This window comes from Pleurodeles waltl, chromosome 7 (genome assembly GCF_031143425.1).
Source record: "Pleurodeles waltl isolate 20211129_DDA chromosome 7, aPleWal1.hap1.20221129, whole genome shotgun sequence".
Classification (NCBI taxonomy): Eukaryota; Metazoa; Chordata; class Amphibia; order Caudata; family Salamandridae; genus Pleurodeles; species Pleurodeles waltl.
The window spans coordinates 691,473,559-691,487,220 of NC_090446.1; the positions used below are offsets into that span (position 1 = coordinate 691,473,559).

A 13,662-nucleotide genomic window follows, 5' to 3' on the forward strand; every position below is an offset into this window, starting at 1 on the left:
TTGCATTGTAAAGTTTCTCCAAGGGCCTGACTGAGCTTGCCTCCTGTTTCTGAAGTCTCAGGGATATCAAAGAATTCACCTGCATCTTGCTAGCAGCACTTGGGATCCTCGACTGTGAGTTCTACTGTGGCAAGTAGTGCCAAATCCAATACTGGACCCTTGGAGGTGAGTGTGGTGATGGAACACAACAACTGACGCAACAACACCAACGCTTTACTTGGAACCGATGCATCCCCCTGCAGAAATGCCTCTTTGCCGCTGCCTGCACCGAAGCCGCAGACACCGCTCACTGACTACGCAACGACATCGATGTGTCACTTGGAACGGATGCATCCCGCTGCAGAAATGCCTTTTTACCGCTGCCTGCACCAAAGCTGCAGACACCACTCACTGACTGCATGACACAACAATCCCGATCTCAGATAAATATTGGCTTGTTTTCCTAACTGATTTGGATGTGTGTGTGTGTGTGGACGTGGTGGTGGTGTGTATGTGTGCGCCTGACTGCTCTGTGGCAAACTACCAGAGGGCGAGCATAGGTGAGCTTTTAGTGTGTATTTTACTTGCCCTGACTAGAATTGTGGTCCCTCCTTGGACAGAGTGCAAACCTCTGCCAACTTGAGACCCAATTTCTAACAACTACCTAGACTCTGTGCTGCGCTGTATAGATTCTGAAGTATATGAAAGATATTTTAAAATGCAAGACCCTCCCCCAAGTCACCTTCCTTCCACTCTCCCAGAGCTTGGTCCCTGGTACAAAACTAGAGTCCCCGGATAAAAACGGAATGCCCTGCCCTAGGGTGAGGCAGGAAGAGGCCCACCAGTTGCAGAGACTGGTCAATTGTCATTCGGTATGTGACAATCAGTCAGCAGGCAGAATGTCAATGGTCAGGTTAATCACCAGTGTGAGGTCGGGCGGGGCTGCTCTTGTGCTGAGAGAAGGAGTGAGAGTAGCCCAACAGGGAGTTCTTCAGAACTCACAGATTTCTGCAGGGGAGCAGCACAGCTTGCTGCAATCCCCAGAATGGCAGACAAAAAGCATCTCTAATAGGGATCATCATGGATAACGGACATGGTGCCAAAACAACGGAATATACAGACGGGAGGTAACCAACTAAGAAGCACAGCCCTTAAAAATTACAACAGCATGGCTGACAACTGTTGATCCATGATGTCATTTTTAAAGTGTATGACCCAGTAACCCAAAGGCACTCTCTGCTGAATGTGCTTGGGAACCACATTATTAGTTCTGCACCTAAAATCACCGATACCACATCAAAAACGAAGTTCAAAAAGAGAAATTATACAGAAGCGGCTGATGCCAGTAATGCTAGGTGGGGAAGCACGCGGAACAGAGGAGACGGAGGGAAGAGGGAAATAATAAAAAAATTAAAAAAAGACTTACCTGTCACATTGGGGTTCCTTTGCTCCCTCTGCTCCCACCACTCCCATGACTTCAGTGCTTCTGTGCTTGCACCCCTCCCCACCCAATCCAGACACTTCTCTCATGCTGTTATCCAGCATGAGAGAAGTGCTGGGATTGGTCTGAGTGTGCTGCAATGCCTCTCATGTAGAGACTGGGAGCCTGCAGTGGTTCTCCACCCGGCTGTGCAACTCAGCTCGGGTGGAGATTTTTAAATGCGCATGTCAGTTTGGCCGGCCTAAGACGGCCCGGTAAACCGGCATGCTCTCTTAGCATGCACAGACTACTCCACCTCCCCCTACTGACGTAGAAGATGGCCCCGCTCTGCCCTACACTCTGCAGACTGACTGCGGAAGCAGAAAATAAAATGATAATAAGATAGTTTTATCATTATTTTATTTCTCAGCTGCCATTCAGCAGTGAGGTGACGCTCCTCTGCCACAACGGAAAGGCCTCCCCTGGAATTATAGCCTCATTGTGAGTTTTGAACTCAAAAATGGAGAATAATTATGGAAAACTGTGTTTCCGCACTGATTCCTGCATGCCATTTCACCCTTCTTGCCAGTTTCCCTGTCCACACTTTGCCATGTTTTTCGTGGCATATTGTGAGTGGGGAAAGAAAAAATAGCAGTGTGGGTGAAAACATCTGTTTCAGCCCCATCAAAATTAACAGTCTTTAACTGATACTTCAGAGCGTGTATTTTTTTGTTTTACAGCAAAAGTGATGGTCCACACAGAGTAAGTAGCTTGGTCAGTAAGATTAGGGGTGTGAGATTTAGATTAACCAACAATCATGCTGGCATATAATGTTAAAAAACATTATACGACAAGCAGAGCGCGTCAGCGGGACTTAAGCAGCAGTGGAAAGGGAAAGGAATGCAGACTCGTAGGAGGACTAAGGCCTATATTTATACTTTTTTAGCGCCGCATTTGTGCTGGTTTTTGATGCAAAAGTGGTACAATCTTACAAAATACAATTGTATTTTGTAAGTTTGCGCCTCTTTTGAGTAAAAAAATAAATAAATGCGGCGCTAAAAAAGTATAAATAATGGCCTAAGTGAGAGAAAATACAATATTTTATAAAATAACTACCATTTTGAGTCTTTCAAAACTCAATAGAAGGAACTATTATGTGTTTTTTTTGTGTGTATGCAAAAAACCCAGGTGAAATCCAACAGACACCTCACCAAACCCGACTGAAAGCTCGTGGCTCCTGGCCACATTGTATTCACAATGCAGAAAGTAGGCTTCCAGTAGGCCTCCCAGCATGCGTATGTGTTCAGTAAAGGTTTGGAAATGGTCAATGAGGGTGTGTAGGAGGATGGCCTGGCTTATAGTGGGTACCTGATGGTACTTACACCTTGTGCCAGGTCCAGTTATCCCTTATTAGTAGATTAGTAGTGTTCTAGCAGCTTAGGCAGATAGAGGTAGCTATAGCAGAGCAACTTAGGCTGAACTAGGAGACATGCAAAGCTCCTACTATAACACTTACATCATATAGGCACTATATCATAAGAAACACGACACTAAGAGTTACTAAAAATAAAGGTACTTTATTTTAGTGACATGTGCCACAAATATCTCAGAGGATATACTCCCTTAGGAGGTAAGTAAAATACACAAAATATACACACAAACCAAAATCAGGTAAGTAAACAGTTAGGAAAATAGTGCAAACACTGTAGAATACAATAGGATGCAATAGGCCTAGGGGTAACACTAACCATATACTCTGAAAGTGGAATGTGAACCACAAGTGGACCCCTAGGCTAGTGTAGTGTGTAGAAGGTTGCAGGGAGTGTGAGAAAACACTAAGGGTGTCCAAGATACCCCACCCCAAGACCCTGAAAAGTAGGAGTAAAGTGATAGTACTTCCCCAGAAACACACTAAACTTGTGATAGAGGATTCTGCAAAGACCACAATAGACTGCAAAGCACTGAAGACGGATTCCTGGACCTGAGGGCCTACAAAGGAAGGGGACCAAGTCCAAGAGTCGTGAAAGTGTCCAGGGGGGGCAGGAGCCCATTAAACCTCGGAAAAAGGTGCAAAATGGCTGCCTCTGGATGGAAGAAGCTGAAGATTCTGCAACTACGAAAGGTGCTAGGAACTTCTCCTTTGTGCAGAAGAGTTGTTTTCTTGGAGAAAGACTGCATACAAGCCTTGCTAGCTGCAAATGTTGCAGTTAAAGATAAAGGGTGATGCCCGGGCCCAGGAAGGATCAGGATGTTGCCACTTAGGAGAGGAGACAGAGGGGACCCTCAGCAACACAGAGAGCCCATGCACAAGAAGGCAGCACCTGCAGAAGTCCTTGAACATGGGTTCAAGAAGACTGAGCATGGTGGTCATCTTAACATTACAAAAGATGGTCCCACAAAGCCGGTGGTCAACTCAGCAAGTTGAGCAATGCAGGACGGAGTGCTGGGAACCTGGTCTAGGCTGCGAACTAAGGATTCCTTGCAAAAGTGCACAGAAGCCCTAGCAGCTGCAGTTCACACGGTGCACAGGATTACTGTCTGGAGAGGGGAGGCAAGTACTTACCTCCTCCAAATTTGGACAGTTGGACCACTGGACAGTCTGGGTCACTTGGGTCCACCACCTGTGTTCCAGGGGCCACGCTCGTCAGGATGAGAGGGGTCCCAGACTACTGCTGACGCTGAAGTTTGGTGCCCTCTGGAGCAGGGGGAAGATTCAGTCAACCCACGGGAGATTTCTTCATGGCTTCCAGTGCAGGGTGGAGGCAGTCAGCCCCCAGAGCATGCACCACAAGGAAACAGACGAGAAAGCTGGCAGGATTAGGCGCTACAATGTCGCTGGTAGTCTTCTAGCGAATTTGTTGCAGTTTTGCAGGCGTCCTGGAGCAGTCAGTGGTCGATCCTTGGCAGAAGTCAAAGAGGGAGATGCAGAGGAACTCTGGTGAATTCTTGCAAGTCGTTATCTGAGGGAAAGCCCACAGGAGAGGCCTTAAATAGCCCTCAGCTGAGGATTGGCCACCTAGTGAGATAAGCACATATTTGGTGGGGTCTCTGATGTCACCTGTTGGCACTGGCCACTCAGAGGCCTCCATTGTGCCCTCACACCTCTGGATTCAAGATGGCAGAGGTCTGGGACACACTGGAGGAGCTCTGGGCACCACCCCTGGGGTGGTGATGGACAGGGGAGTGGTCACTCCCCTTTCCTTTGTCCTGTTTCATGCCAGAGCAGGGACTGGGGGTTCCCTGAACCGGTGCAGACTGGTTTATGCAAGGAGGGCACCATCTGTGCCCTTCAAAGCATTTCCAGAGGCTGGGAGAGGCTACTCCTCTCCAGCCCTTAAAACCTATTTCCAAAGGGAGATGGTGTAACACCCTCTCTCAGAGGAAATCCTTTGTTCTGCCTTTCTTGGACTGGGCTGCCCAGACCCCAGGAAGGCAGAACCCGATCTGTGGGTTGGCAGCAGCGGTAGCTGCAGAGAAAACCCCAGAGAGCTGGTTTGGCAGTACCCGGGGTCCATAGAGAAGCCCCGGGGATGAATGGGATTGACACCCCAATACCAGATTTGGAATGGGGGAACAATTCCATGATCTTAGACATGTTCTATGACCATATTCGGAGTTACCATTGTGAAGCTACATATAGTTATTGACCTACATGTAGTGCACGAGTGTAATGGTGTCCCCGCACTCACAAAGTCTGGGGAAATTGCCCTGAACTATGTAGGGGCACCTTGGCTAGTGCCAGGGTGCCCTCACACTTAGTAACTTTGCACCTAACCTTCACTAAGTGAAGGTTAGACATATAGGTGACTTATAACTTACTTAAGTGCAGTGTAAAATGGCTGTGAAATAACGTGGATGTTATTTCACTCAGGCTACAGTGGCAGTCCTTTGTAAGATTTGTCTGAGCTCCCTATGGGTGTCAAATGAAATGCTGAAGCCCATAGGGATCTCCTGGAAACCCAATACCCTGGGTACCTAGGTACCATATACTAGGGAATTATAAGGGTGTTCCAGTGTGCCAATTAGAATTGGTGAAAATGGTCACTAGCCTGTAGTGACAATTGTAAAGGAAGAGAAAGCATAAGCACTGAGGTTCTGGTTAGCAGAGCCTCAGTGACACAGTTAGTCACTACACAGGTACACACATTCAGGCCACAAACTATGAGCACTGGTGTCATGGCTAGCAGGATCCCAGTGAGATAGGCAAAAACAAACTGACATACATGTAAAATTGGGGGTAACATGCCAGGCAAGATGGTACTTTCCCACACAACACCTCCCCCCCAAGCAAGGGACAATAAAGGCTAACCTTGCCCAGATGAGTCTTCATTGTCTAAGTGGAAATATCTGGAGAGTCTATCTGCATTGGAGTGGGTACTCTCAAGTCTATGTTCCACTGTATAGTCCATTCCCTGTAGGGAGATAGACCACCTCAACAATTTAGGGTTTTCACCTTTCATTAGTTTAAGCCATAACAGAGGTTTGTGGTCTGTCTGAACAATAAAGTGAGTACCAAACAGGTATGGTCTCAACTTTTTTAGTGCCCAGACCACAGCAACGGCCTCCCCCTCTATTGCAGACCAACGCTTTTCTCTAGGGGTCAACCTCCTGCTGATAAAAGCAACAGGTTGATCCTGGCCCTCAGTGTTAAGCTGTGATAGAACTGCCCGTACCTCCAAATCAGAAGCATCAGTCTGGACTATGAATTTCTTGGAGCAATAAGGGCTTTTTAGGACAGGTGCAGAGCACATGGCCTGTTTTAGCTCATCAAAAGCCTTTTGACAGCTAGCTGTCCACAATACCTTTTTACGCATCTTCTTGTTGGTGAGGTCATTAAGAGAAGCTGCAATGGAGCCATAGTTCTTAATGAACCTGGTAGAGTACTATGTGATGCCTAAGAAGGCTCTCACCTGGGTTTGAGTTGTAGGGGGAGCCCATTCCATAATGGTCTGGATCTTCCCCTGGAGTGGTGCAATCTGTTCCCCACCTACCAGGTGGCCCAGATAAAACACTTTCCCCTGCTCTATCTGGCACTTTGAAGACTTGATGGTGAGACTGCCTTTTGCAGGGCCTCCAAAACTTTCCATAGGTGGACCAGGTGATCATCCCAGGTGGAGCTGAAGACAGCTATATCATCTAGCTATGCTGCACTAAAAGCTTCCAAACCTTGCAGGACGGTATTCACCAACCTCTGAAAAGTGGCAGGTGCATTTTTCAAACCAAAGGGCATAACAGTGAACTGATAGTGCCCTCCAATGGTGGAAAATGCTATTTTAGGTTTAGCATCTTTGACAACTTAATCTGCCAATACCCTGCAGTTAAGTCAAAAGTGCTTAGATACCTGGCAGCAGCCAATGTATCTATCAGCTCATCTGCCCTGGGTATAGGGTGAGCATCAGTTTTGGTTACTTGATTGAGACCTCTACAGTCAACACAAAACCTCATTTCCTTTTTACCATCTTCACTATGAGGTTTGGGGACAAGCACCACTGGGCTAGCCCATTGGCTTTCAGAAGGCTCAATCACTCCCAGATCCAACATTTTCTGTACCTCTTGTTTTATGCAATCTCTGGCATGGTCAGGCTGCCTATAAATCTTACTTTTGACAGGTAAACTGTCTCCAGTGTCGATTGTATAGCTCACACCGGGTAGTTGAACCTGAGATCAGTGAGAAGAGGTCCGAGAATTGGCCTAGGAGATTTATGCAGCTGTCCTTCTGCTCAGCAGTAAGGCAATCTGCAAGTACAACTCCCTCCACCAAGCCATGAGCTTCAGTGGTGGAGAGGAGGTCAGGGAGAGGGTCACTCTCTTCCTCCTGCCTCTCATCAGTTGCCATGAGCAGGGTTAAGTCAGCCCTGTCATAATAAGGCTTTGGGCGATTTGCATGGAGCACCTTAAGGGGACTCCTGGCAGTGCCCAGGTCTGCCAAACAGGTGGCCTCCCCTTTCTTTTCAACAATGAGATGGGGTCCACTCCCTTTGTCCTGGAGTGTTCTTGGGGCCACAGGCTCCAATACCCACACCTTCTGTCCTGGGTGGTACTGAGTCAGGACAGCCTTCTGGCCATGCCATTGCTTTTGGAGCTCTTGGCTGGCCTGAAGGTTTTTACTGGCCTTTTTCATGTACTCTGCCATTCTGGATGGTAGGCCAAGTACATAGTCCACAATGTCTTGATTAGGAGCTTTTAAAGGTTGTTCCCAACCCTCTTTCACAAGAGCAAGGGGACCTCTTAAAGGGTGTCCAAAGAGGAGTTCAAAGGGGCTGAAGCCCACTCCCTTTTGGGGTACCTCCCTATAAGCAAAAAGGAGGCATGGCAACAGGACATCCCATCTCCTTCTGAGTTTGTCAGGGAGTCCCATGATCATATCTTTGAGAGTTTTATTAAACCTCTCAACCAAACCATTTGTCTGTGGATGATAAGGAGTAGTGAACTTGTAAGTTACACCACGCTCCTTCCACATAGCTTTGAGGTATGCAGACATGAAGTTACTACCTCTGTCTGACACCACTTCCTTAGGGAAACCCACTCTGGAAAAGATTCCCAGAAGGGCTTTTACCACTGCAGGAGCTGTAGTGGTCCTTCAGGGTATAGCTTCAGGATACCTAGTGGCATTATCCACTACCACAAGGATAAACCTATTACCTGAAGCTGTTGGAGGGTCAAGGGGGCCAACTATGTCAACCCCTACCCTTTCAAAGGGCATCCCAACCACTGGAAGAGGAATTAAGGGGGGCTTAGGTGTGCCACCAGCCTTGCCACTGGCTTGGCAGGCCACACAGGAGCGACAAAGCTCCTCAGTGTCCTCTGACATGTGAGGCCAGTGAAACAATGGAACAGGTCTGTCCCACGTTTTACTCTGGCCCAAATGCCCAGCCAAAGGAATACCATGTGCCAAAGTAAGAAGAAACTCCCTATGCTGCAAAGGGATGACCAATCTCCTGGCAGCTCCAGGTTTAGGGTCCCTTGACTCAGTATAGAGGAGGTTATCTTCCCGATAGACCTTATGGCTATCAGTGATATCCCCATTCTGCTGTTTGACAGCTTGCTGTTTTAAACTCTCTAGTGTGGGACAGGTCTGCTGTGTCACACTCAGCTCTCCCCTAGCAGGCCCCCCTGCACCCAAAAGCTCATCATTGTCTGCTGCCAGCTCATCTGGTGTAGGTTCTGCACAGAGAGATGATTCCTCTTCCTCAAAAAGGGTATCTTCTGGAGAGGGAGGGATAGTGGGCAAGGATTTACCCTTTCTACCACTAGCTTTTGGGAGCACTTGGTCCATTGTTCCAGGATCCAAGCTTCCCTGTCCTCTTTTCTTCTGGGCCTGAGCCCTTGTGAGAGCAAAGATATGCCCTGGAATGCCAAGCATTGCTGCATGAGCCTCCAACTCCACTTCAGCCCAAGCTGATGTCTCCAAATCATTGCCTAGTAAGCAGTCTACAGGTAAATCAGTGGCTACCACAACTTTCTTTGGATCAGTAACACCCCCCAGTTGAGATTCACAACAGCCATGGGTTGGCTAAGAGTGTTGTTATGAGCATCTGTCACTTGGAACTGCTGACCAAGTAGGTATTGATCAGGGTGAACCAGTTTCTCAATCACCATAGTGACACTGGCTCCTGAATCCCTGTAGGCCTCAACCTAAACACCATTTATTAGGGGAAGTTGCCTGCACTTACCCACATTAAGGGGACAAGCAACCAAGGTGGCAAAATCAATACCACCATCAGAGACTAAAACAGCCACTGTGGTCTCCCTAACAAGACCAACCCCAACTAAATTACAAATGTTGAGCCCAGCTACACCCTTTGATTGGCTATTTGTTGTAGACTTCCCACCACCACTGCTATTACTAGGGGCACTAGAGGACGCAGTTGGGGTTGTGATAGTGGAATCACTTACCCAATGGCCTTTACTCTTACATAAATAACACCATGGCTTCTTTTGATTGTTAGAAGAGGATTTTGACCCACCTCCCCCAGAGGGTTTTTGTGGGCCTGATGAAGACTCAGAATGCTTTTTATCTTTGTCCCTACCCTTGTCAGAAGGCTTACCATTCTTCTTCTTGCCATCCTTGTCACCACCTGTATGAGTTTTTCTGCTCACTCTTGTTCTGACCCATTTGTCTGCCTTCACCCATTTGTCTGCCTTCTAAATTATTGGGGAGAGATCAGATCTGAGTCTACCAAGTACTGATGTAACAGGTCAGCCACACAATTATTCAAAATATGCTCTCTCAGAATAAGATTATATAGGCTTTCATAGTCAGTCACCTTACTGCCATGTAACCATCCCTCCAAGGCCTTCACTGAACAGTCTACAAAGTCTGTCCAGTCTTGAAAGGACTCTATTCTGGTATCTCTGAACTTTATCCTGTATTGTTCAGTGGTTAAGCCAAATCCATCTAAGAGTGCATCTTTCAAAACCTTGTAGTTGTTGGCATCACTTTCTCAGACAGTAAGGAGACCATCCCTACCCTTACCAGTGAAAGATAGCCACAAGATAGCAGCCATTGCCTTTGAGGGACCAACTGTACCATACAGGCCCTCTCAAGTGCAGCAAACCACTTGTTTACGTCATCCCCCTCCATGTAAGGGGGGACAGTCTTGTGCAGGTTTCTTGAATCTTGTTCTCTTACAGGCTTACTATCAAGAACACTGCTGCTGCCACCACAGGGAACTAACACCAACTTCTGTCTTTCCCTCTCTACATCTAGAGACTCCCTGTCTAAGGCTAACTGCTCCTGTCTCAGCTTCAATCTAGCCTCTTCCAACCTCAGCTTTCTGAGTTCCCTGTCTAGGGTGTAATCCTCAGGGTGGGAGGCTTGGGAATGCTCTGACACAGAGGTGATGTGGGAATTGGCAGAAGTGGACCTGCCTCTAACTGGCTGAACTCTAGTTACCTGGCCTTTTGAAGTGAAAGGTGCCCTACTGATGTGTGGCCCCCTCCAACTACCAGCTTCACTAAATGGCCTGTTAGCTGACAGGTCTTTGGAGGAACCCTCCCCAAAGTCCTCAAGGCCCTCCCCCTCTACCTCCTGATCCTGGGATGGGCCAGACTGGTTCTGGTCACTTTCTAGGAGAAGGCTAAGGAGAAGATATTTGGTATGGTTCTTACCAATGCTTAAACCTCTTTTTGTGCAGACACCCCTCAAACTTTTAAAGTTTAGATTGCCATAAGTTGTCCGGACAATTTTGGGAGTGGCCTCCACTACAGACATAGTTGCAAGAAAGTGCTTAGGATAGTGAGAAAAAAGTCTAGAAACTTTTTTGAGAAAAGAGAAAAACTTTTTCAAACGTTTCAAAACTTTTAGAAACTTTTTAGAAAGTTTTCAGAAAGAGAGTTACACTGTTAAGGTTAACTGTGTATATTTATACATATTTTGAATATGTTTTTTTATGAAAAGCACCAATGACAAAGTGGTAAAGAAGTTCCAAGTACTTATCCCACCGCTGCCACCAATGTAGGAGGCTGGCCTGGCTTACAGTGGGTACCTGATGGTACTTACACCTTATGCCAGGTCCAGTTATCCCTTATTAGTAGAATAGTAGTCTTCTAGCAGCTTAGGCTGATAGAGGTAGCTATAGCAGAGCAGCTTACGCTGAACTAGGAGACATGCAAAGCTCCTACTATACCACTTATATCATATAGGCACTATATCATCAGAAACACAATACGCAGAGTTACTAAAAATAAAGGTACTTTATTTTAGTGACAATGTGCCAAAAATATCTCAGAGAATATACTCCCTTAGGAGATAAGTTAAATACACAAAATATACACTCAAACCAAAATCAGGTAAGTAAACAGTTAGAAAAATAGTGCAAACACTGTAGAATACAATATGATGCAATAGGCCTAGGGGCAACACAAACCATATACTCTGAAAGTGGAATGCGAACCACGAATGACCCCTAGGCTAGTGTGGTGTGTAGAGGGTCAGTGGGAGAGTAAGAAAACACTAAGGGTGTCCAAGATACCCCACCCCAAGACCCTGAAAAGTAGGAGTAAAGTGATACTACTTCCCCAGAAACACACTAAACTCGTGATTGAGGATTCTGCAAAGACCACAACAGACTGCAAAGCACTGATGATGGATTCCTGGACCTGAGGACCTGCAAAGGAAGGGGACAAGTCCAAGAGTCGTGAAAGTGTCCGGGGGGGCAGGAGCCCAATAAACCCCTGATGAAGGTGCAAAATGGCTGCCTCCGGATAGAAGAAGCTGATGATTATGCAACTACGAAAGGTGCTAGGAACTTTTCCCTTGTGCAGAAGATGTCCCACAGAGTGCTGGAGGACACAGAGTTGTTTCTTTGGGGAAAGACCATAAACAAGCCTTGCTAGCTGCAAAGGTTGCAGTTAAAGATAAAGGGTGCTGCCCAGGCCCAGGAAGGACCAGGATGTCGCCACTTGGGAGAGGCGACAGAGGAGGCCCTCAGCAACACAGAGAGCCCATGCACAAGAAGGCAGCTCCCGCAGAAGTCCTTGAACACAGGTTCAAGAAGACTGAGCATGGTGGTTGTCGCAACACTACAAAAGGGGGCCCCACGAAGCCGGTAGTCAACTCAGAAAGTTGAGCAATGCAGGATAGAGTGCTGGGGACCTGGGCTAGGCTGTGCACAAAGGATTCCTTGCAAAAGTGCACAGAAGCCCTAGCAACTGCAGTTCATGCAGTGCAAGGGATTACTGTATGGAGAGGGGAGGCAAGGACTTACCTCCTCCAAATTTGGACGGTTGGACCACAGGACAGTCTGGGTCACTTGGGTCCACCATCTGTGTTCCAGGGGCCACGTTAATCAGGATTAGAGTGGTCCCAGAGTACTGGTGATGCTGAAGTTTGGTGCCTGCTGGAGCAGGGGGAAGATTCTGTCAACCCACAGGAGATTTCTTTGTGGCTTCCAGTGCAGAGTGAAGGCAGTCAGCCCTCAGAGCATGCACCACCAGGAAACAGTCAAGAAAGCCGGCAGGATTAGGCACTACAATGTCACTGGTAGTCTTCTTGCTACTTTGTTGCAGTTTTACAGGCGTCCTGGAGCAGTCAGCGGTCGATCCTTGGCAGAAGTCGAAGAGGGAGATGCAGAGGAACTCTGGTGAATTCTTGCAAGTCGTTATCTGAGGAAAAGCCCACAGGAGAGACCCTAAATAGCCCTCAGAGGACAATTGGCCACCTAGTGAGGTAAGCATCTATCAGGAGGGGTTTCTGACGTCACCTGTTGGCACTGGCCACTCAGAGGCCTCCATTGTGACCTCACACCTCTGGATTCAAGATGGCAGAGGTCTGGGACACACTGGAGGAGTTCTGGGCACCACCCCTGGGATGGTGATGGACAGGGGAGTGGTCACTCCCCTTTCCTTTGTCCTGTTTCGTGCCATAGCAGGGACTGGGGGTTCCCTGAACTGGTGTAGACTGGTTTATGCAAGGAGGGCACCATCTGTGCCGTTCAAAGCATTTCCAGAGGCTGGGAGAGGCTACTCCTCCACAGCCCTTAACACCTATTTCCCTCTCTCAGAAGAAATCCTTTGTTCTGCCTTCCTGGGACTGGGCTGTCCAGACCCCAAGAGGGCAGAAGCCTGTCTGTGGGTTGGCAGCAGCGGTAGCTGCAGAGAAAACCCCAGAGAGCTGGTTGGCAGTACCCGTAGCCCCGGGGATGCATGGGATTGGCACCCCAATACCAGATTTGGCATGGTGGGACAATTCCATGATTCTTAGACATGTTACATGGCCATATTCGGAGTTACCATTGTGAAGCTACATATAGGTATTGACCTATACATAGTGCACACGTGTAATGGTGTCCCCGCACTCACAAAGTCCTGGGAAATTGCCCTGAACTATGTGGGAGCACCTTTGCTAGTGCCAGGGTGCCCTCACACTTAGTAACTTTGCACCTAGCCTTCAATAGGTGAAGGTTAGACATATAGGTGACCTATAAGTTACTTAAGTGCAGTGTAAAATAGCTGTGAAATAACGTGGACGTTATTTCACTCAGGCTGCAGTGGCAGTCCTTTGTAAGATTTGTCTGAGCTCCCTATGGGTGGCAAAAGAAATGCTGCAGCCCATAGGGATCTCCTGGAACCCCAATACCTAGGTACCATATACTAGGGAATTATAAGTGTGTTCCAGTGTGCCAAGTATATTTGGTGAAAATGGTCACTAGCCTATAGTGAAAATTTTAAAGGCAGAGAGAGCATAAGCACTGAGGTTCTTGTTAGCAGAGCCTCAGTGACACAGTTAGTCACTACACAGGTACACACATTCAGGCCACAAA

General features: G+C 47.5%; 1 long non-coding RNA gene across 1 annotated transcript in view; it reads left to right on the top strand.

Moving 5' to 3' along the window:
- Nucleotides 1-13,662, top strand: part of LOC138247304 (uncharacterized) — a 176,978-nt gene that overhangs the window by 80,444 nt on the left and 82,872 nt on the right. The window lies entirely within an intron of this gene.